This window comes from Ochotona princeps, chromosome 7 (assembly GCF_030435755.1).
Source record: "Ochotona princeps isolate mOchPri1 chromosome 7, mOchPri1.hap1, whole genome shotgun sequence".
Taxonomy (NCBI): Eukaryota; Metazoa; Chordata; class Mammalia; order Lagomorpha; family Ochotonidae; genus Ochotona; species Ochotona princeps.
Genome location: NC_080838.1, coordinates 15,667,670 through 15,691,733, shown reverse-complemented (window position 1 = coordinate 15,691,733; position 24,064 = coordinate 15,667,670). Strand labels below are relative to the sequence as shown.

At 39.2% G+C, this 24,064-nt stretch overlaps 1 protein-coding gene across 3 annotated transcripts in view; it reads left to right on the top strand.

The window, feature by feature from the left end:
- Window positions 1-24,064, top strand: part of IL15 (interleukin 15) — a 75,100-nt gene that overhangs the window by 8,263 nt on the left and 42,773 nt on the right. The window contains exons 1-2 of one of the 3 annotated variants that reach the window (XM_058666824.1): window positions 14,277-14,405; window positions 14,983-15,106. The exons of 1 other annotated variant lie outside the window; for it this stretch is intronic. The gene's annotated coding sequence lies outside the window, so the exon portion shown is untranslated. Of the gene's footprint in view, window positions 1-14,276; window positions 14,406-14,982; window positions 15,107-24,064 lie in introns of those variants that run through there. One more of the 3 variants, XM_058666823.1, reaches the window with a different exon arrangement.

Sequence of the window (24,064 nt, the reverse complement as noted above, 5' to 3'; positions counted from 1 at the left end):
GCCAGCCTAAAATCACTCTTTTTTTCAATAACATTTCAAGTATTGTTAGAGTGCAAACTAAAAGATCTCAAAACCATAATAAATATCTATAGACATACAATTAAAGCTTTGTTGAATAGGCATAATGGCAGTAGATAGAGTTGATATCAGTGTTTCATTCAAAATATTTCTCTTATATCACCTTCCCAATTGCCCCTATCTTTGGCAGCATGGTGAAACAGTGCATAGAACAGATGGATAAGGAAGAGATGTGGGAGAAGGGTAATCATGAAAGGGAAAGCAGGCTAGGAGAACTTGCCAGAACTCTGTTGGCCTTGGGCATATCATTGAAATATCTCATTAAGACCCCGAAAACACACATAGCTGAGCTGCAATGCTGCCCCAGGTAACACAGAGGCCTGAGAATGACATGAGTAGAATGGTCTTGGTGTCCTACACACATTTGCTGCTCTTTATCAGCCGTTATGGGTCCTGTTCACAATGTCCACCAACTTCGGATCTCACTGTGCCTATTGACTGTCCAGGGAGAACTATGCTTGCCTTTGTGTAAATTCATCTGGTGGCTACCTGCATTTCCCGTAATCGCTTTTACAACTCTAAGCTCATTTTATTACGTATCTGTCTCTACACTTACATTGTCAACAAAGTCAGGACAGTGCCTACCATGTACCTCACAGACAGCTAGCCTCAAAGCTGATTTGCACTGACTCCACTGAGAGCCAGGGTGGCCATCAGAAAGTTTGGAGTCATAGAAGAGTAATGTGAGAGAGTGGGAGACATAAGGAGGAAAAATAAAAGTATCTATAACAATGTAATCAAGACAGCATTTTAGGAAAGTTAGTTTGCGTTAGAATTTATAGCAGAAAAGAGAAATTAGAGATAAGGAGACCAATTCAAAGTCCACCACAGTGAATTGAAGTATATAGTCTCATTGCCATTTTCTGCACTATTGTCGTTTTTTTTTGTCTCTAGTGGGTCTTTTCCATCAGTTCACAGCTGTGCTATATTTTTTTCCATAAAAAACAAAGCAAAACTCTCATTATATTTCTCTTCTGTTTTTTCTTCTGCCTTTGCTACCGTATCTTTGGTTTCTCTATTTCCATTCCCACTACTCCATTGAAAATAATTTGTCAAAGGTGTTCAGAGCCTCTGTTCTGCTCAGTGCATGAGACAAACCTTGGTTCTCCTATGTATTCCATTAACAGGACATTGGAGTTCTTTACTTGACTTCTAGGCTATCCCTGCCTCTGCTTAGTTTCCTCATCTTCTTTGCTGATTTCTTATTTTCCTAACCTGTAAAAATAAACTAGCTCGAAGGATCTGGTCTTAAGTTTTGCTCTGTCTACACTCCCTTGGAGATATCATCCGATCTCATGGCTTTTAATACCTTCATCTTCTGATGATTCATAAATTATGTCTGAGGTCATGTCTTCTCCCTTGAACTCCAACTCATATTCAAAGTCAACTGGATGCAAGTTTCTGTGCTCACATCTGCTTCTCCCATAGTCCTCCACATTTTAACTGCTGTCGTGTTCATGTAAATAAAAATTCAGTTAATGAGACTTGCAGTAATCTTTCTGTCTTCCTTTGTTCATACCCCACATTGCGCCTGCTATGAAATTGTTTAGCTATGCCTTGAAAGCATGCCCCGCCTCTAACATTTACTCACACCACCACGGCTGTTACCTAAGTCCAATCTCTACCAAGTCACATGGCATGCTTTTAAGAATTGTTCCTGCTGCTCTGCTTTCTTGTACTCTGCTGCAGCTTCTACTCAGCACAACAACCACAGTGCTTTGGCGATCTGTCGCTTGAAAGTTCAACCACACAACAATAAAGAAAAATACTGCAAGTCTAAGTGGCTTAAAATAGTGATTTAGTATTTGTTTTAAGTTTTTATGTAGGCTACAGAAAGTATGTTGAATCATTTTGAGCTGTTAGATATAAAGCATCCAGGATATCTTCTACATTCCCATATTTGAAGTCTTGGCTAAGACAGATGGAAAGCCAGTGAGATGTCAGGCATTTCCCTATGTAGCCTCTTCACATGATGAACTAGTGCTACACATGCTAGGAGTCTGTGTGCAAAGGGTGGGGATAGTTCAAGAGTGGGACTTCTAAGTGACTTCCAAGATGGGTCACACAGCATCAAGTTCACACTTAAAGATACTAAATTATATCTGTAACGTGAATAAGTTGTCTGTGGTATAACTTCTTCAGGGTAGAGATCTGTGAAACAAAAACACAGTTTGGCTACTCTTTTCCTTTTGCACCGACATACCAAGAAAAATACAAGGCAATTTCACTTCACAATGCCATTTATGAACATGAAATTGGGGACAGGCATTTAGCCATGTCTGAAGTGTCTGGGTTTGAATCCTATCTCTACTCTCAATTCCAGATTTCTGCTGATGTGCTAGGGCAGCAGGTAGACTCAAACAGTGAGTCATTGTCACTAACCTCTTAGACCTGAATTGAGATTCCGGCTCCAGGCTTCAACCTGGCTTACCCTCAGCTGTTGCAGGCAACAGGTAGTAAACCAACTCTTGTTGGGCTCTCTATTTGTATCTCGAATAAATGTATGCAATATTTTTTTAAAGAAAAGTAATGGAAGAGTACAAGCACGACTGCATGGCAGTTTCACATCCAGCCAGGTACCGTGCCCTAGTTTCCTTCCATGTAGCACAAAGTGTTCCCAAATGAGGTTACAATTTACTCCCTGGGAATGGTTTTCAGCGGCTGTTAAGTTCATTCTTTGCTCTTTCGGTTTCTGCTCCAATTCTCTTCTTCCACAAGAAGTTGAGTTGCCTGCTTCCTGCTGATAGAATTAGGAATCTAGAGAGCTTCTGGTATTCCCTTTTGTTGTTGCTGTTGGTATTTTCTTCTTTCTTATCTTTAAATTTCAGTTCTTTTTAAAATGTTGGACACATTCTCTGAGTTTTACTGGTGTTAGCTTCATTAGACATAGGGCTTCCCACTAAACTCTTGAGGTGGCTTTTCCTTGCTTTGTCTATGAGTCAGGTTGGTGCTGTAAGAAGAACTGTCAAGATTAGAAGCTCTTTTGACCAGTTGCCTAAGCCCATGAGGTACCACTTGAAACTCTTCAGAGCTGTTAATGAATGGTGTTCTAGTTACATGCTTAATTTCATCTTCTAAACATGCACAGAGTTTTAGTATAACCTGGATTTGATCTTTTTCCTAAAAACACTTATTTCTTTGAGAAGCTTGTGTTGTTTGGAAAGGCAAAGATGAGTGCAAATATTATTTTCTTGCCTAGCAAGTGTTGGGTGGAATTGTTTCCTCTAAATTCCACTTGTACATTTCAGGTGTCTTTCTCTTGCAGTACTGAACTATAGAATGCTAAACGAAGCGAATACTCACTTTCCAAAGCACATGTGTTTTGCTCTGTATTATGGCAAGTGATAGTGATGTCAGACATTTTGCTACTGTTTAAACTTTATTGCCCTCTCTGTGGATTCTCACCATTCTGTCACTAATTTTCTGGAATTACTAACAGTGTTCTCAACTATCTTCAGTGAACACTGAGTCCCATTTCACTTTCACAGTCAGTGATTGTCAGAGAATAAGCCACTCCAAAACTTTGTAGTGTAAAATAAGAATTATTTTCTCAGTGCTAAAATTTTGGATAAGACATGGTAGTGAAAACTTTTCTCTACTCTGAAATGTCTGTGGCTTCAAAGAATGTAATTTAATTGGCTAAGTAATGCCTGAGATGGCTTGAGACACTGTGTCCTGTAGATGAGGCCTCAGTACTGACACTTGCTGGATTCTTTGACTTTTCTTGCACCTTCCATCTTGCTAGATTTGACTTTCTTACAGCATTGACATCTCAAGGTTGTCAGATTCCTTTCATGGATAGTCTCCAGCTTCTACGAGACAAGAAGGGGGAGCTGTAAACCCTGAAAGGCCTGCATGAAAAATTACCAAGCTGTCTGTCTCATTTTAATGAGGGAAGCCAGTCAGATGACCCTCCCAGGGTCTACTACCTAATGAGTATTGTCATGCCTGTTCATAGGGGTTAAAGTGTTGATTGGTTGAACGACAACTGCTATCTTTGGAGATACTTGCCTACCATGGTGATACTTTTTAAATATTAATCAGGCCATGTCACTTCTGTATTACAAGCCCTACTATTGCCTTCTCATAGTGTTCCATATGTCCTTAAGTGATATGTAACCCTATTTTCTCATCTGCTATATTTTCCCCTTGACTCACTGACCCAGTCACATGGACAGTTTTTCTAGTCATCAGCCACAATACTATGGTCTTGTCTAAGGGTCTTCCACCTAGAATGCTCGTCACTCAGATGCTGTACACTTCCCTTACCTCATTTGGGGCTCACTCAAATGAAGCTTTCTGTGTCTTGTATTTTTCACACTTCACTGCCATTGATGCTCCCTGCTTTACCTCCTCTGCATTGTCTGACAAACACTTACCTTCACCTGACAGAAAACCAAGTTTGTTGTACCTTATCCCAAACTCTCGGGGTGGGATATGCTTTGTTGTTAGGCTTGTTTTCATATTTTGGGAAGTAATGTAATGTCCTTATATCATCTAGTAATAAACCTTATTCAGTCACCTCCCCTAAAATGAAATAAAAAGAAATCTTATTAATAGACATATGCAAATTCAGTTCATGTTCTATTAGCTGATGATTTGAGAAATTTCAGCGTATAGAACCTTTTGTATTTAAATACTGCAGGAAAGGGAATGCAGACTTATGTTTGTTTGTTGTATTTATTGGTTTATTCACTTTTTTTTGCTGTTACTTATGACAGAGAGAGGCACAAAAGGAAGAGCAGGAGGAAAGGAGAGAAAGAGAGTAAGAGCAAGAGTGAGAAGAGAGAGAGAGAAGACAGAGACAGAGATATCATTTATCTACTGGTTAACTGTTCAAACAGCCTGCACAGCTGGGACTGGACCAAGCTGTAGGCGGGATCCAAGAACTCCTTTTGGGTCTCCCACATAGGTGGTAGGAACTAGAGTATTTGAGCTACCATCTACTGCTTTACAGGCACAGCAGAGTAGCCTGACTCAAAACAACGTTCTAATATGGAATGTGGATGTCGTGATCAGAAGCTTAGCCTGCTGGGTAACAGAGCCTACCCCTGTTTTCATTGTTTTTTTTTTTTTTTGTTGTTGTTGTTGTTGTTAAATATTTATTTGATTTTTATAGGAAAGGCAGCTTTACAGGAGAAGGAGAGTCAGAGAGAAAAATCATCTGTCCATTGCTTTGCTCCCCAAGAGGGCGCAACAGCCAGAGCTGAGCAGATCTGAAGCCACGAGCCAGGAGCTTTCTCTGTGTGTCCCATGTGAGTACAGAGTCCCAAGGCCTTGTGTTGTCCTCCATTGCCCTGCCAGGCACAAGCAGGGAGCCAGCTCGGAAGTGGAACAGCCCGGATTAGAACTACAACCCACATGAGATCCCAGCATCTACAATGTGAGGATCCAGCCATTGAGTTATCTTGTCAGTCCTATATTCATTTGTTTTTTTAACATACCCCGCTACCACTAGAACATGAACTGTAGTGGATGATGTACTTTTTGGTTATTTCATTCATTGTTATATCCTAACCTCTGTCATAACCTGGCATATAATAATATGTTAATAAATTTTTCTGGATTAGTGAATCAGTGCTAAGGCATATTATGACATTGAAAGTCGTAAGAAACCTGTGATCAAGGAAAATCTAATTTATTAGTACATTTTACTTATTCAGTGAATTCAGAAGAATTCAGTGAATTCTTCAAAAGCAATGTGGGCAGGCAGTTTTCCCAGACCTTCCTGATTTGAATTCAAACATAAAATATTGGAAATGTCTCGTATGCTAGTAAATGTGCCAGACTGAAGATGGACAGAGCTATTTGTATGAAATTTTTGCTTTGTGAGTTAACAAGTAGAGAAATACTGATAGAAGCCAAGTATCAGAATAAAATGTTTCACAAGGGAAATGTCTCTGTTGTAAGTTCGGAGTCACTTAAGATGACCAGAGGGGCCGTCACTGAATTTGGCATTTTGGAAGAAGGCGTATTGAGGCATGGTCTTCCAGACAAGATTGAACAGCACCCAGATCTTCAAAACAGTATTAGACTTCATGCCCTCCAGAATTTGGTAGCCTCTCACACAGTTTCCCTGCTGAACTCTTGAAGGGTTTTACAGCCTCCATGTGCTTATTCTTACACACTCACCTTTGCAGAGTGTCTTGCAGTTTTCTTGCCAAATTCCCAATATTATTTATTTTTTCTTCTGGCACTATTGCCTACATCCTTCCTTTGTATATTCTCTACTTAATGGATCCTTCTGTAGCAGTTCTTGCAGTGATTTTCTATTTTAACTACACTCATATGGCTTTACTTCCAGACTAAATATGTAAGATACAAAGGATGCCAAAAATGGTGGAGGTGGAGTTGCATGGGTTGGTATTTGAGAGATAATTTTCCTCATGTGCCTAGCGTTTGTGCACCACATAGTAAATCTACATATAATAGCTGTGTGTGTAGTAGCAGTAGTAACAGCAGTAGTAGTAACAGTAGTAGTAATAGTAGTAGTAGTAGTAGTAGTAGTAGTAATAGTAGTAATAGTAGTAGTAGTAGTAGTAGTAGTAGTAATAGTAGCCTATTTTATATAGCTGATAGATTGAGTAAGGTAAGGTTATGAGAAAACAAGTCTGACTCAAAGTAAGCTAATAGTAATCACCTGGTTTGGGCGAAGTTATCCCACTGTATTTCTTATTATCAAAGTCAGGAATGAAAACAGAATTTCATGAGGGCTTGATGGGGGCTAGGCTACAGAGCGAGTCCTTATGTTCGTTGTTGGGAATAAAAGCTTTTTAGAAGTGTAAAACTTCAGTTAATGAGAGGAAATTCGGGAAAGGCACATCCTATTGCCCAGCTTTCTTAAAATAAAAAATCTCTTATTTTCTTAATTCTATTTACTCAATATTTTGAAAATAGAAGTATGTACTCTGACAGAAATATTATGAAAGTAGTTTTATTGGTATGTTCATTGATATCTCTTCTGATAATCCAATCACACACACACATGTATATACACAAACATATATATATATACATACATACATATATACACATACATATCTATATATATACACACACATATTTATTTCTTAATTTTTTAATTGTAAAGTCAGATATACAGAGATCAGAAAGACACGAAAATCTTCCGTCCACTGGTTCACTCTCCTAGTGGCCACTACGGCTGGAGCTGAGCTGATCCAAAGCTAGGAGCCAGGAGCTCCCTCCAGGTCTCCCACGTGAGTGAAGAGTCCCAAGGCTTTGAGCCATCCTCATCTGCTTTCCCACGCCACAAACAGGAAGCTGGATGGAAAGCGGAACTGCCAGAATTAGAACTGGCACCCATATGGGATCCTGGTGTGTGCTTGCAAGGTAACAATTTTAGTTGCTAGGCTACTGCACCAGACCCTATCAGGTATATTTTAACTCTACTTGGAAGGCAGGATCTTAGTTTTCTCATTTTTTTGAAGAGCATTAAAACTTGAGACAAAATATTGTGATGATGGCTTATTCAATTTGACACTGGGGAGTTTATCTTCTATGCCTACACAGCTTTAAATGCAAGTCATGTTATTCTCAGTTGCTCACTGTACAAAACATGGCTTGCAGGCTAAGCTTGGTAGTTCAGATGGGCTAATGAGGGATCAAAAACGGTTCTTCATTGTACCAGATATTCATCGATCACTTTCTTTCTCAGTGCTGTGAGGAATTAAAACAAAACAAAACAAAACAAAAACAGACATGATACTCCTCAGGGATGTATTATCCAGTGGAGCGATTAGTGTTTGTATGTAAAGAGACATTAGTTTTTATTCATGATGCCAAGCATTTTAACTTATCTAATTCTACTTAATTCACGAGGGACTTTCTTCCTCAACTTTTCAGATGAGTAACGTGAGGCAACAGGAGAATACATGACTGGCCCAGACTCTGATCTCAGGTTTGAATTCATGCTTGAAAAGTATGCAGTTCTAATCCCAGCAGCTCCACTTCCCTTCCACTTCCCTGCCTGTGGCCTGGGAAAGCAGTCGAGGATGGCCCAAAGCCTTGGGTCCCCTCACTCACGTGGGAGACCCTGAAGAGGCTCCTGGCTTCTGGAGTCAGGATTGGCTCAGCTCTGGCCATTGTGGCCTTGGGGAGTGAATCATTGGATGGAGGATCTTCCTGTCTGCCTCTCTTCCTCTCTATATATCTGACTTTTTAATAAAACTAAAATTAAAAAAAAAAAAGAAAAAAGTTAAGGTGAGTTTGGAGAAGCGGGATAATGTATAGCGTACTCTGGGTGCTCAGTATTTTCTGAATAAACTCCAGGGAAGAGAAAAACTTGGGATCTAAAACACATTGTTAGGCCACAACTTTACCACTTTATGTAAAATTGGATTGTATTTTTAATCTCTCTTTCTTTTTGTCCTCTCCTGAGAAATTGAGATGATTGGAGAAATATTTGTTGATCTTATGTCCGATGGTTCTGAAGAGTAACATACATAAATTAAATTTGTGCTGAGACAATCAATATTTGACCTTTATCAAGTTAGTTAGGCTCTAGACTGGACTTTGGATGCCTCCTGTCTAACCTTATTTAACGATAAGGAAATAAAGTTTATGTATATGAACTACTTTGAGGATGTCACTTGCTGTTTAAAAACAAACAAGACCAGGGCACTGCTCTCTAGTTTTCAGTTCATTCTTGACTCTGGGAAGATTTGAGAAGCTCTAGATTTCATGAGGGAGTTTCTATCTCAGTATTGGCTTAACATCAGCTTTGGAAATTGTTAATGCTTATGTGATTAGCCGAATGAAAAGGTGGCTGTCTATATGCAATACTTTGCTTATACAACACATCCAAAAAGAGGCATTTTATGTGTAGAGAAATGAATGTGGATCAAGCACCTGGCGGTGTTACATTTAATGATAATCGCATGGACAATTTTGTGGTATACCTGCATGGATAGAATTTTCTGTTTTGTGTTCTAACTTATGAAATACATTCCATTAGATTTTCCAATTTCTTGTTAGTTTTTATGTTCATTGAAGTTAATAGTATAGCTTTGGATTTTCATGGTTAGCTCTGGCTCAAGAAGCAAATAGTCCAATTCCACCTCTTAAATACTTCCTCACCACAGCCACTCCTCCCACCCTCGCCAATAAAATTCAACAACTTACACAGTAACAATGCAGCCTTCTTACTTATCCTATAACAAGTACACCTAGCGGAAAGGGTTACAATATTTTTATCCATTATTTGCCAATAGAAAATGTGCTATATTACTAATTTGTTGTGTCTACTGGTAGATAATTATCAGAAGATAGCGAGAAATGCCTCATTACAAATCGTCAGATGGTGTTTTGTGCTACAACAGTTGAAGTACATCTTCCATGGCAGCACTGAGTTATCACGGAGAGCTTGGTTGTCATTATGACTGTTGTAAATCTCAACACACACTCTAATAGTTAAACTATTATCCATAGTGACAATTCCGGAAAACTGTTTAGTAATGATTGGCTGATTTTTATAATGAAGAATAATTTTAGAGAACATTTAACGTAAATATTTGATGAATTCATAAGCACATTCATATTAAATGCTTACCTTGAATGTTTTACTTATTTATCTTTAACTGCAAGTGTCCAAGTGTTAGCAGCACATCAAAGCAGGTTTCTATATGTATCATACGTACGTTTAGTGCTTAGAATCAGTGCCTGTATGGGATCCCAGTGTGTTCAGGGCTAGGACGTTAGGCGCTAGGCCACCGTGTAGGGCCCACATTCCTTTATTCTTGAAAGATGAAAGTGTTGTGGCTTCATCCCTCTTTCCTTTATCTTCATAGTATTCCTTTAGTATTGTTCTCTACTAGTCTCTCTTCCCCTAGATAGTTTTACTGCTCTCCATGTAGTAGCTCAGGTTTACCAGCATAGAAACCTCACAGACCCCTCTGTGTCTCTGGCACTTGAGTTCCAGGAGGCTTTGCCTTTGCATGGCAATGCTTTAGAGCCTTATTCAAATTTTACCAACTTTTCAAAGGATACATCTTTCCAATGATACCATTGTAAGTGAAGCATAGAGATGTTTATTTAAGAATAAATAAATATGATCAAGAACTAGTATCAACATGTCTATCAGCCACATCAGTAATACACTTGACATTTTGTTCCTGGAAAGGTGAAAGAGTTTTAGTACAAGTTATATGTGCTGCAATGGACACTTTAGTATAGAATGCCAAGAGCTCTTTCCTCCCTCTGCAGTCTTAGGGGATGGGTGGGAAAGTCTGATATTGAAGGGTGAGATGAATAGTTTTTGGTGAAATGTTAAGTTCACAATGGTGATCACTTCTTTTTGTTGGTTTATTTTTTATTTTTCTTTTGATTGCTCCCTCCCTCCTCATCTCCCCACTTTTCAGTGATCACTTCTAATAAGTGCTGACTGTATGTCAAAAGCCTATTATGCAGTGGATGAGCTCACTTAAAACTCATGGTGACCCTGTGAGTGAGTATTGTCATCTCCCTATTGCATAAATGAAAACCAAAGCAAAACAAAAGAATGAAAGTGTGGCCCTGCAAAAATGAATTAACTAGCTTGAAATCTCACTCTTAGGAGGGGTCAGATTTTAAGCCTGATCTCTGTGATATCAAAGTTTGTATTCCCCGTGGATCAGCGCCACCCAGCAGTTCTTGCAGAGATGAAAATGTTCTCCCCCTGATGCATCTACAGGGTGGCCACCGCCAACATTGACCTTGAGACCTTGGAATGTGCCTGACTCCCCTGAGGACACAAGTTTCTAGTTTCATTTTATTTTAACTGATTTACATTTAAATGGCAACATGTTGTTTGCAGTTACTAAATTGTATAAGGAAACCCGTGATAATTATAAGAAAACTCAACTGACAGATACTGTCCCCTCTGGTTCAGACACTTTTCTAGGCAATAGGTCTTCTCCAGGACCCAGATGTGGTTTCTGTCTTCCAAGAGTTCAGAATCCAAGATTTTTTTTTTCAGGAGTCCCAATGATGTATACTAGACTAAGCCTTTAATGTCTCTGCTGTCTAATGTTTTGTGGTATCCTATTTTTTAATTTTTAAAAATTTTAAGTATTTGAGCTTTTGGATAACATCTTGCTGTGGTATAAATTTCAATATGGAGAAAATGCTTTCTTGTTTTTACTTATGCAATTGGTGCTATTATTTGGTCATGTTGCCCTTATACATACTTTATGTGACCATAAGAAAATGCACACATCTACTTAATTATTTTTTTATAATACAAATTCATACTGTTGAATAACCTTGATCTGACACTTAAAAGCATATCTTGAATGGCTCATCATCCTGTGTTTAAAAGGTTCTCATTATTTTCTGTGGATGCATAATTCCATTGTATAGATGTGCCATTGTTAATTAATTAATCAGTCAATTAATTAATTAATTAATTAATATTAGAAAGTCAGATACACAGAGAGGAGGACAGAGAGGAAAATTTTCCATTTGTTGATTCACTTTCCAAGCAGTCTCAACAGTAAGAGCTGAGTCAATCCAAAGCCAGGTGTCAGGAGCCTCCTCCAGGTCTCTCACGCGGGTGCAGGCTCCCAAGGCTTTAAACCATTCGCGACTGGTTTCCCAGGCTACAGGCAGGGAGCTGGATGGGAAGCAGGGGCTTCAGGACCTGAACTGGTGCACATGTAGGATTCTGGCACATGCAATGAGAGGACTTTAGTCATGAGGCTACCATGCCTGGCCTCCATGATTTATTTAAACAATCCCTCCTTTATGGGCATTTAGGTTGTTTCTATTCTTTTGTTATTACAGGAAATGTTAACATGAGTAACTTTGTCGAGACACTCTAATGTTTCCCAGAACTTACGTTTACCAGAATATATTTTACCAGAACTTAAGTCTCATGAGATGTTTTACATAAAGAATCTGAAGCTAAATGATTTTTGGTGACTGTGAGTAGTTTTTGGAGTTTCATAGTTCCTGTTGTCAAAGGAAGTTATACTGGGCAGAGGGTGAGTTTGTGCTGGGCAGCTTCCTTCTGCTGACGCGCATCTGAGAAGGCACTCGGTTCCTGGCTCTCTTCTGGGAAAGTGGGTATCTCACAATTTATCGTGACCTCAAAAACATCTTTACATCTTTTAGTGCAGTGCAGATCTGTTCTTAAATAGCCTGGGTAGTCAAGCAACTCACTGGGTCTCTTTGGGATAGTTGGCAGCTCTATGAAGTATGGATACTTAACTGAACATTCTTTAGAACACCTAATGTCCTTTATGTCTACTTATATTTAAGTATATAGCAACTGCATTGTGAAATCTGAGTTAAGTTGCACCAAGCATACATACATGGGCACATAAAAGCAGCCAATAAGTAGGTCAGCTCTAATCTAGCTGCTGTTAGTTGGAGACTGAGACAGAGAGGCAGAGGGAAGAAAGGTGGCCTGTCTCCTGAATCAACAAGACAATCTTAACGTGGATTCTTGTTGGTTAACAAGAGTTATTTGTTGATGGATCTGGGCCTCAAGTAGGCTATGTGTATGTTTTACTGCACAGTTATGGTGGTCTTCACAGTGCCCCTGAGGGTTAGCTAACATGCTTTGCGATGTTAAATCTCTTCCTACTCTCCCTCCTGCTCTGGTAATACAGCTCACTAGATCTAGTGATCTTAGTCCAAAAAAGATGCCAGCCTTAATTCTTGAGAAATCCACACTGATTTGCTGGCTCAAATGCTAAAAACAAAGCCTGCATTTAATTTACAGTTAAGCGTGAATTAATGATCCTGAGCTGATTTTTGACACCCAGCTAGTGACTGATCTATATTAGTCACCTGGGGCCACCAAAAAAAAAAAAAAAAAAAAAAAAACCACCAAAAACAAACTACTGCAATCTAGTGGTTTAAATAACAGGGATTTCTGAAGGCTAGAAGGTCCAGCAGCAAAGTCCCAGCTGGTGTGGCTTTTGGTGAGGAAGCTTGTTTTGTCGTGTAGATGGTCACATTCTCTGTGTGTCTTTATATGCAGAGAGAGAAAACAGGAAAGAAAGAGAGGAGGCAGGGATGGAGAGAGAGAGAGTTAAGTTCTTTGAGGCTTTCTCTTATCAGGATGCTTATCTTGTCACCCAAACCTAGTTATCCTCCAGTCAGCCCCATGGCCTAATAGCATCATGTTCGGATTTTAAACTATGAATTTTGGAGCCTGAATTCACTCTCCAGCACCATCTTTCTGGTCTACAATTCCATAATGCTACCCGTGGTGCTCCTGAATGGTTGTTCTAATAGCATCTCTACAATCACTCACTGGTATGTTAGCCTTCTGGGGGTGGAGTAGAGATGACGTATTGGAAGAGTTGGCTGGAAGTTTTAGCAGTACTAGGGGTTTTCCTGCCTCTGAATTAGCTTGGAGCAGGTGACTGGACCTAAGCTACACAATTCTTTAGGACAACTTAATGTTCCTTATGCTTAGTGTTTGATTCTAGTCACCAACTTTAGGGCAAAGGTAAAGTCACATTCAAATCCTATTAAAATGTCCCCTCCCCTTGAACTCTGGGTGCCTGAAAACAGAATTTCTTTGCAAAGCTACAACTATTTATCCTTCAAGATCGTTTTGAATGATACCTTCTCCATGAAAGTCTTTCCAAATCACTTACCTTTCTTAAATTAACTGCCTTTGAAAAGTATTTTAACTAGGGTCCAGCATGATAGCCTAGTGGCTAAATTCTTGCTTTAACATGTGCTGGGATCACATATGGGACTGATTCTTGATCTGGCTGCCACATTTCCCATTCAGCTTCTTGTTTGTGACCTGAGAAAGCGGTAGAAAATGGCTCAAAACCTTGGGACCCTATACCCATGTGGTCCACCCGGAAGAATCTCCTGGCTTCAGGTTGGCTCAGCTCAGGCTGTTGTGGCCACTTGGGGAGCAAGCCAAAGGACATAAGATTAGAACCGGTGCCCATATGAGATGCCAGCATGTGTGAGGCAAGGATGTTAGCCACTAGGCTATCATGCTGGGCCCAATAAATCTTTTTCAAATTATTTTAACTAGGACTGTTTTCATTCTTTTTAACAGAGAACTATCATGCTAGTTTCAGGTTGTCGCCTACTGATTAAGATTCCTAAAGATTAGAACTAGGAAGCTAGCATTTTCATGCAGCTGATTGAGCTTGTACCTGTGGCATCCTACACAGGCACTGGTTCATGTCCTGGTGTTCTAATTCAGCTCTCTGCCAATGTGTCAGGGAGAGCACTGGAGAATTGCTCAACTGCCTGAACCTCTGAACCCACGTAGGAGATTCCTGAACAGCGTTCTGAGCTTCTGGCTTCAGCCTGACCCAGCCCTGACCGCAGCCATTTGAGTGAAGATGTGGGTTAAAATCTCTCTTTTAGTCTCTCTCTTCCTTTCTCCCTCCATTTGAAATGAAGAGTTGCATAGACACAGAGAAGTGGGGGCCATGAGATTTTTTTTTTAATATTTTGGTGTATTAAAACCCTTTCCTAATTACACAGTATAACATGATGTTGCAGTATTGAGTTTTCATGCTGATTATTTCATTGGATAGATACTTTGCCATTTACTTTTATAATAGTTCTTGAGACTTATTTCCAAAATCTTCTTGAGACTATCAGTAACTTGAAATTGAGCAAACAAATAAATGTGAAATCACATTTGATTGTTCCATATTGCTTTTAAATGAGAAGCATTTTGCTATGGTGCTATATAGAGAATTGCAGTTTGTAGTCAGCATTAATACGTGTTGAAGTGTGGGGAACTCTTGAACATTTTAGGAAAAATTCAAAGATTGAATGTTTACTTTGGATTCTTTCTCCTTACTGATCTTTCTATTCTTATATAGCTTGATCAGGTACATAGGTAATCATAAATCTGAGAAAGAGAGGATTACGCTATATTAATTTTTAATCTTTATCTTTACCTTTGACTCTTAGAGAATCTGCTTTGATCTATGGCCATTTTGCTGCTTGCAACCGTGTTCCATCATGTTCTCTCCTGGTGATGTCACATGGAGCACAAAGGTCCAGGTCGGCAGAGAGCCAGGCTACAGAGAGTGGTGTAAGTTTTTCAGTTGTATTATTTCGGGTGGGCATTGTGGCTCCATGGGTTGAGTGTCAGTTTCAATCCTTGATTGCTCTGCTTCTGACCGAGTTTCCTGCTAACGTATCCTGAGAGGCAACAGACGATGGCTCAAGTGCTTGGGCTGTTGTCACTGTTGTGCAAGACCTGGATGGAGCTCTGGACTCCCAGGTGAGTCCTCACCCAGCATGACTCCTTCAGCATTCAGAGTGAGCCAGAATTTTGAAGATCTCTCTCTCTCTCTTTATGCCTTTCAAGATAAAAAACCATAAACTGAACCATAATGCTAAGGGAAATGAGCCAATCCCAAAAGGTTAGATACCCCATGTTTGCCTTAATTTAAGATGAAATGAATATGAAAAATAGTACCTCCAAAATGTAATATTATCTCAACCTCATGTGGTTAAGAAATTGCATTTTTTTAACATATTGGTTACTCAATACTATGTCCACTAATTCCATAACGTTATAAATTGTTACTGATGTTATGTTGGGGCTTTTAATTGAGCGGGATGACACTCTACCGGCTTTACCTTCAGACCAGAGATGGTCTCCCCAACAAGCCGTTGAACTTATCTGGACAATAAGATGCTGGACTCTATGCTTGATAGATGCTTGCAATGAAAGAATCTCAACTGAACTTGAATTGTGGCAATGCAGCAAGGTGGAGGAATCCACCATGGGGGGAGGGTTTGGGAAGGGGTTGGGGGAATCCCAGTACCTATAAAACTGTGACACATAATGCAATGTAATAAAAAAATTTTTAAAAAGTAATACACACACACACACACACAAAAGAAAGTGGTTAAGTGTATTACCCAAAATTCCCATTCCTGTTTTCAGCCATCTCGCCTTACGATGCCCTAGTATTTCGCTTAAATACGGTCATGGATCATTAATTTCCTGGCCTTGAAATCTCTTATTATTTAAAGTGTCACTTAGTAACTTTTAGACATTGAAGTTAATCCAAATAAATGAAGCCAAAAGGTAAAAAAAAACATAAACTATGAAAATGATATGATTAAATATATATACTTTTATGTAATAAGTAAGATAAAATCAATCAGACAAACTTAAATATACTCAGATTTTCATACTTGCCAGTTCTGGCCAAAGTGACACAATTGGGCAACTCATAATTTTAACAACTAGAGTGTTTAAAAATAAGTGACAAATTCAGCTGTCTGATTTCCAAATGAGTTTAGCAATGTAGTTAAGATTACAGAGGATACTGTGTCTTAGATTCTTAAACCAACAATTGAAATTTTTGAAAAATATTTGAAGCTAGCATAAAATCAAGAGCTAAACAAAAACAAGGCCATGGGGTGGAAATCTGAGCACTGGGCTTCTTATTGGTAAAGTGGCCACATATCTTTTGGCTGTAATTCCTAACATTTTGAAACAGAAAAATATTATGAGGCTGCTTCAAAAAGTATGGAAAACACAATTAAAAGGCAAGTTTTTGTTGTCAAAATTTTGAAATCCATATGTATGTTTCTCATAATACATGTTTTGCATAAAATTACTGAAGCCCTCTTTTATACCTGATTTTTAAAAATATGTTTTGTATCAGCATACAGTTCCCTTTTAATTTCGTTTTCTTGAATTCTTACAAGTTCTCTCATGGATTAAGATAAACAGTGAAGACAATAAAAGGAAACTGAAACTCTGAAATAATCCTAAGAGGAAAAGACGGTTCCTCTCCCTTACTGCTTCATTTTTGGCACTAGGAAATAATAATAAGTAGATAAAATTTGAATGAAAAGGTAGGAAAAATATTTTCCTTGGCAAAAATTGCCCATCTACTAAAACTGTCTCCCCGATGTCATACAATTCCTTGAGACGAGTCTGCTTCCTAGAATTTTTATTAATAACTCTCTGGAGTTGAGAATCAGTTTACTGACAGTTTTATGGATGTGAACATGCTGGGGACTGCTGTGTTGAGAGTCCCAGTAAGAAACCGGAGGGCGTTTTAGATATGGAACCATGGAATCTGGGAGACTTTTGCTGATAATAATACAGCACTGATTTACTTTATTTATTTTTATTTGCCACTCTGAAATAGTGATGACAAGAAGCACACATTATTTTTGAGAAATTCCACTATGACCAATTTAAGGACAAATATGCTATGATGGGGGGATTTTCTTGAAATGAAATCATGGATAAAATGTGTCAGAACTTGAAACAGGAATCTCCCCTCGTATTTGAGCCATAAATAAGTTGTAAGAAGTCAGAAGGAAAGCGGCCTGTACTTTCTGTTTTTGATTACAGGAACTGATATTGATTTTTAGGCATTTTGAGCTTGGCATCCTACGTTGAGGTGCTTTAACAGGCATTTGGCTGCTTTATGGTGGCCTGTGGTAGCTAGTCCTGCCTGATGTGAGTGTGAGCCACGAATCTAGTGAAGCTGGATTGGAGCCTCAGCTATTCATTTACTTTGCATCATGCAAGGAGACAATTATGGGTGAGTTGTGGCTTAGTTTGTTCTGCCTTTGCTGTAGCCAGGACTGCAAGGCACTGTTCAGGAAGCAGAACAGTTTATTTGGTTTGGACTCCTGACTGCATGACTGATGCTAACTCAAGCTCATTTAGTGTTTATCATGACCTTTGTTTCACTTTTTATATTTGGAGAATAAAAGGCTCTATAAGGCGGAAGGAGGATGCAGAGCAGGTTAATGCAGGCCTCATTTATGCTCAGTTTCTTTTTTTCTTTCATCCAGGGCTACAGTTTATAAGCTAGGGTGACCCGATTGACTATCTTAGCTCAACTTGCTACAAGATTTTATTTCTCACTTTGTGATTATCAAACTAATGTGTGCTCTAATAGTAAGAGTCAAAACCACCCAAAAAAGTGTAAAGTGGGAAAATATTATCAGCTGTGCAATTATTAGGAGGCAAATCATTATTTGATTCTTTCTTGGGTTATTTTACTAATAGTGTATGTGAGAATGATTGAAAATTTGCCTGTGGCTTTGCTTGTTGTAACAACAAACTGTGACAGTTCCCTGTGGTATTACAGAAATGAAATATAAAATAGTGTACATAAGAACTTCATTTTAAGATATATCACAATTCATTATTAATTCATTTAAATTATTAAAAGTGATATTTTGGACCAGCATCAAGGTAGAGTAGGTGCCAGTCTCTCATATGGGTTCTGGTTTAAGTCCTGCTGGCCTAAATCCTTGGGGCCTCTGCACCCACATGGGAGGCCCGGAAGAGGCTCCAAGTTCCTGATTTTGGACTGGCCCAACTCACCATGGCGGTTATTTGGGGAGTATGGAATCTATCTCTCTGTGTCTCTCCTTCTCTAGCTGTAAAACATATCTTTCAAATAAAAATCAAATACATCTTAAAAAAGGAAGTGCTATTTTAAGAGATGGCATAGCACAATAAGTTAAGCTACTGACTATGATATCAAGCATCCTGTATTAGAATACTGGTTTGAGTCCCAGCTGCTCTGTTTCCTGTCACGCTTCCTGCTATTTTGCCTTTGAAGACTGAAACAAGGGCCATGTACATGGGTCCCTATCACTCTTGTGATCAAATGAGATAGTTAATGTTTCCAATTTCTTATTTCCTCTTTGTGTTTAAACCTGGGGCTTCTCTCTTACAGTTCTCTGTGCAGTGTATGAGACCTTCTTGTGGATTGTAGTTGTTCTTTGCACGGTGCAATACTTGAACTTGGTATTTCTATTTTACTGTGTTTTGGTTCATCTCTCTGTACTCCTTCCCTTAATCCTTCCCAGCCTTTATTAATCACTTAGAATAAGAGAGGGGAGGGGAGAGACAGAGAGAGAGAGAGAAAACGTGGATCCTTCAGCTTTTGGAGGAGCTGCCTAAAAATTACCCCTGGGGTGAACTTGACCTTTTCTACTTGGCTGGTTATATTAATTTTGCTTTGGGAAATTTGAAGTTAGGAACTTAGGGGATTACAGACTTTTGATGATGAGATCCCGCTGGTAGACTGGCTTTTTCATGTTTATGACATGTTCCTCACTCCTGTGTGTCTCACTGCCTTCATCTGTGTTTTGAAAGCAGTGTGACCCCTCAGGTTTTTCCATTTAGTGTTTGCATGACGGATATTTTCCCTTTAGCTTCCTTTCAGCCTGTCTTGGTCGTACATTTTAGACATATCTAGAAGACAGCATGTAGCTGTGTTCACTTTTGTTTTTGTTTTAGTCTGATACTCTTAATCTTACTGAGTGCTTATTCATTTTCATGTAATACATTATTGGTATAATTGTATTATACTTAACATAGTAAAACTTTCATGTTTATTCTATGTCATTTCACAGCTTTTCTTTCTTTCTTTCTTTCTTTCTTTCTTTCTTTCTTTCTTTCTCTTATTTTTATTTGTTGTAATTAACTTTGTTTTTCCTTTGGTCCTTTTAATGTTATTTCATTGTTCTGTTTGTTGTCTTAGACATTACAATACAAATATTTTATAGCTATTGTTTCCTAGGTATTACAATATTTCAACGGTCCTTTGTGAACTATCCCCACTTTATTTTAGGACTATCAATTCAAAACGTTTCAGTAACTTATCACTAGAAGGAATCCTAGTGCTCATTAGTGGGGTAATATATCATTTTACCAAGTAGGGGTCATTCCAGAAAGAAATGATTGGAAATGCTCTCTCTAAAAAAAAAAATCCATCATACAAATTACTCTAAGAAAAAAAAATCATGCATTAAATCTATAGACACAGAATATTCATTTCACACAATTTACTAGAAATTCAGACCTACGTAGAGAGAGAGAGGGAGAGAGAGAGAGACACACACACAAAGAGGGAAATTCTCCATTCGCAGGGTCACTTCCAAATGGCTACAATGGCCAGAGCGAGGCCCATCCAAAGCTGGGACTCAGGAGCTTTTTACTGGTCTCTCATGTGGGTATAGAGGCCTAAAGCCTTGAGCCATCCTCTGCTGCTTTCCTAAGCGATTATCAGGCAGCTGGATCAGAAATGGAGCAGCTGGGATTTGAACAGGCATTGCAATCAGAGGATTAACTTGCTACGCCAGGCTTCAGGCCACCATCGTGCAAATTTTTGAAAAGACAATCCAATTAATTAATAGAAACATTTCATAACCATGAAAGCTTACTATTTATACAGATACATGAGAACACACACACAAACTTTCAGCCAAAAGACAATATCACACACAATTCCAAAACATCAGAGGCATTTCTGTTATTTCTGCTGCAACTAAAAGTGAGATAGTGACACACAACCATCAGCCCCGCCAGTAAAAGCTGTTGCAGAGAAGCCAACAAAGCAGAAAAGAGAAAGGAATTAGAACTGCAAAACTGAAGCACAGGGAAGTGAAACTAACGTTTTCATGACTTAATATTTAGAAACTCCAAGGGAATTTAACTGATGATTCCTAAACATTGCTCAATTCCGGTATTGAAAAGACAAATCTGACTCATTTAGAAAATTCTTTGGTTGGAAATGATATAAACTTACTTTGGGGAGATACAAATTAAGTAGGGGATTAAGTAGGGGATGAAATGCTTACCTGTCAAATCACCAAAAGTTCCCTCTAGTGGGGGGTGGGGAAATATGAAGTAACAGAGTAGGGAACAAAGAACATAATTGGACAATGAGGAGAAATTTTACATTCTCATATCATATTAAGTGAATACAAATTCCAGATTTTAAAATAAAGTCATCATTAAAAGTATAAATAGATTAGAAAATATTTTCTTCAATAAGAGTAGCCAAGGCTCTATGTGAGGGTGAGCATCTCTGTGACGAGCTGTAGTACTGTCTGTACTTCCTTTCACACTCATTGTCCCATACAGTAAGAAGATTAGATGGCAGGTTATCTTATTCTTATTCCTGAATGTATTAGCTATGCCCATAGATACTTGCTACATGGCTTAAAATGAAGAATTATCATTCTATTCCTTTGGTTCAAAATTTATTCTTTGAAACAAAGAGTGGCTGCTAACTTTCGTCAAATGCCTCATCATATCACCAACGCTTCAGTGTTTCAGAGACCATGCCCACAGTCCAACTCTCACTTTGTTATGTCGTATCCCAGCCTTGAGTAAACTCCTTGTACTTTCATTTTGTCATTTGTAAGTATACGAATTCCAGGAACCTCGTTTTAGAGGTTGTATTCCCATCTGCCTCTGAGGCTTCTATAATTTACTAAGGATCTGCAACCTCTATCTCCTTTACATAGTGCTTAGAACTTTAAGAATGTTCAGGGAAGAATCCTGTTATCATTTATTGAGATGACGGTGTGAGTTGTATATAGGACAACTGGACATGAAAGCCAGTCTGGGATCTTAGCACAGGCTGTATTAGAATACACCTCTGTCACCCTGTGTTTGAGCACCTGTGTTACACTCCTTACCTTATGTTTTTCTGTGTCATATGTCACAACTCCTCCATCCTTTTTTTTAAGATATGTAACTTTACCTTGCCCAGTGCTAACGGTGTCCCCTCTCTGGGGTAGCTCCACGCTAAACCCCTTTCCCACCACAGTGCCTGTAATCTGCACCGACCGGTAACCCACTAACAGCAATCAGCACAGAACAAGGATCACCCACCCATTCCTCACCCTGAGCCTGCTTCTTGGGTTCTGAGGAATGATTGTGGAGTTGAATCACATGCTTATGAACACAGTTTGTTGGTTATCTTATATAGAGTGCTACTGTGGAGCTTGTTTATTTTGTCTTGATTTTCTAAAGCATGCAACACTTTGTTGTCATTACCGTTTGAGGATCATTCAGGTGTGGATAGGCATACAGTGTGTAACTCACCATCAACATTGGCTGTAGTGAGTTAATTTGTTGGTTAGGTGAACCTGACATCTTACTGTAATTTTCAGTTTAACATTGAGTAGAAGCCTGACATTGCGAACAATGTTTACCCCATCTTAGTCTGTAAAATTCTTGTATTAATGAAACCTGAGTATTGAAGAAAGTAAGTACCACCCACAGTCTTCTTCTTAATATGTATTGTGTAATTGTTATTAAACCATTTTATCATTTATTAAAACATATGAAATGATTGAGTTCATGGTAGAGCTAATCATACTTGGTTTCAAATATACCTGAAATACTTACATGTCCTGTTCAGAGATGTTTTCTTAAGAATGGAAATTCTTCAAGCAGAGAGCTGCAGTGGCTTCTTGCACGTTTTATGGGGGTATGGGCAAACTTCTCCATTCTCCAACTAACCAAGCTTCCCCTTTGTCCACCACCTCTTGCTGCTTCTTGAATAGAAGTGCTAATTGAGTGGGTTTCTGTCAGGAATTCTGAAAGAAGGCAATGATATTACCCAAATCTCTTGTAAATCAAACCTGAAAGATGTCAGCCTGGGATGGGAACTTGGGGCTACAGAAGAGTTCTGCTCTATTTCTCTTTCTCTTTTTTTATTTATTATTTGTTATTTATTTTTTATTGATTACATTGCATTATGTGACACAGATTTACAGGCACTGGGATTCCCCCCCCCCCCCCCCGCCAACCCTCTGCTCCATGGTGGATTCCTCCACCTTGTTGCATTGCCACAGTTCAAGTTCAGTTGAGATTCTTTCATTGCAAGCATCTATCAAGCATAGAGTCCAGCATCTTATTATCCAGATAAGTTCAACGGCTTGTTGGGGAGACCATCTCTGGTCTGAAGATAAACCCGGTAGAGTGTCATCCCGCTCAATTAAAAGCCCCAACATAACATCAGTAACAATTTATAACATTATGGAATTAGTGGACATAGTATTGAGTAACCAATATGTTAAAAGAGAAAAAAAAAGAATGCAGGTTCTTAACCACATCCTGTGACTTCTACATTGACATTTTAAATATTAGCTTATATACAACCAAGTTCTATACACCTTAAAATGGCTACAGATTACTATTCAACTGTCTCATGTCTATTTTAATTTTAGTATTTAGCAGTTTATAGCGTTGAAGCATGATTTTGCTGAACCTGGCTGTTTTGCGAGTAGTCTAACTCTGTAACTCCAACAAGATATATGTCAACAGTTTAGGTGAATAGTTTTAGGAGGGGTGTGCAGAGAAATCTTGAATACCCCAGTGCGGAGTAACTAATCTTTGTGTCCCACCCAGTGAGTTATAAGTGCATCCCCGCTAACTGTTTCCTGTCTGTTTCTAAGCTTTCCTTTTTGTTCTCTGACCATCTATTCTAGTTTTTTGTTTGTTTGTTTGTTTGTTTGTTTTGAGGGTTTTCTGAAGTGATCCCGATGGTCATTACGAGAGAGGGTGGGGACCCAAAGTCGAAACCAGGCAAGGACCAGAGAAAGCTCCTCTCCCTAGTCCCGAAGGAAGTTTACTGTTCTTCTGTTTCTGCGGACACCTCAGTAACTCATAGACAACAGACTCGAATTAGCATTAGACAATAGCAAAACTACAAAGTCATATGGGGGGAATCAGGAGCAATCCTAACAACCTCTTAACAGGAGGTCATATGCATAGAGCAGGGGGGTACCCCAGAGTGGAGCAGGTTGACAGGAGGAGGCTTGTACCCCAACCCTGAAGACTCCCAGATCCTCACCAAGGACTATCAGTACGGGCACCAAGGACTACATCCCAAATGCCAAGCAGACCACGGGGAAATGGAGTGCCTTCGGAGACCAAGAACTCTGAGGTCACCCACCCCCATTTGGATCTCCCACATGGGATGGAAGAAGCCCAAATCCTGCCTTGCAGGATCCAAGGTCATCGGAACGACAACCGGGAGCACTGAGGGCTCTTTCTCTTTTTAAAGATCAGTAGTTAGGGCAGACCGCAGTGGCCTAGCGGCTAAAATCTTCACCTTGCCCCCACCAGGATCCCATGTGGCTGCCGGTTCTAATCCCAGCAGCCCATCTTCCCATCCAGCTCCCTGCTTGTGGCCTGGGAAAGCAGTCAAGGGCAGCCCAAAGCCTTGGGACCCTGCACCAGTTGTGGGAG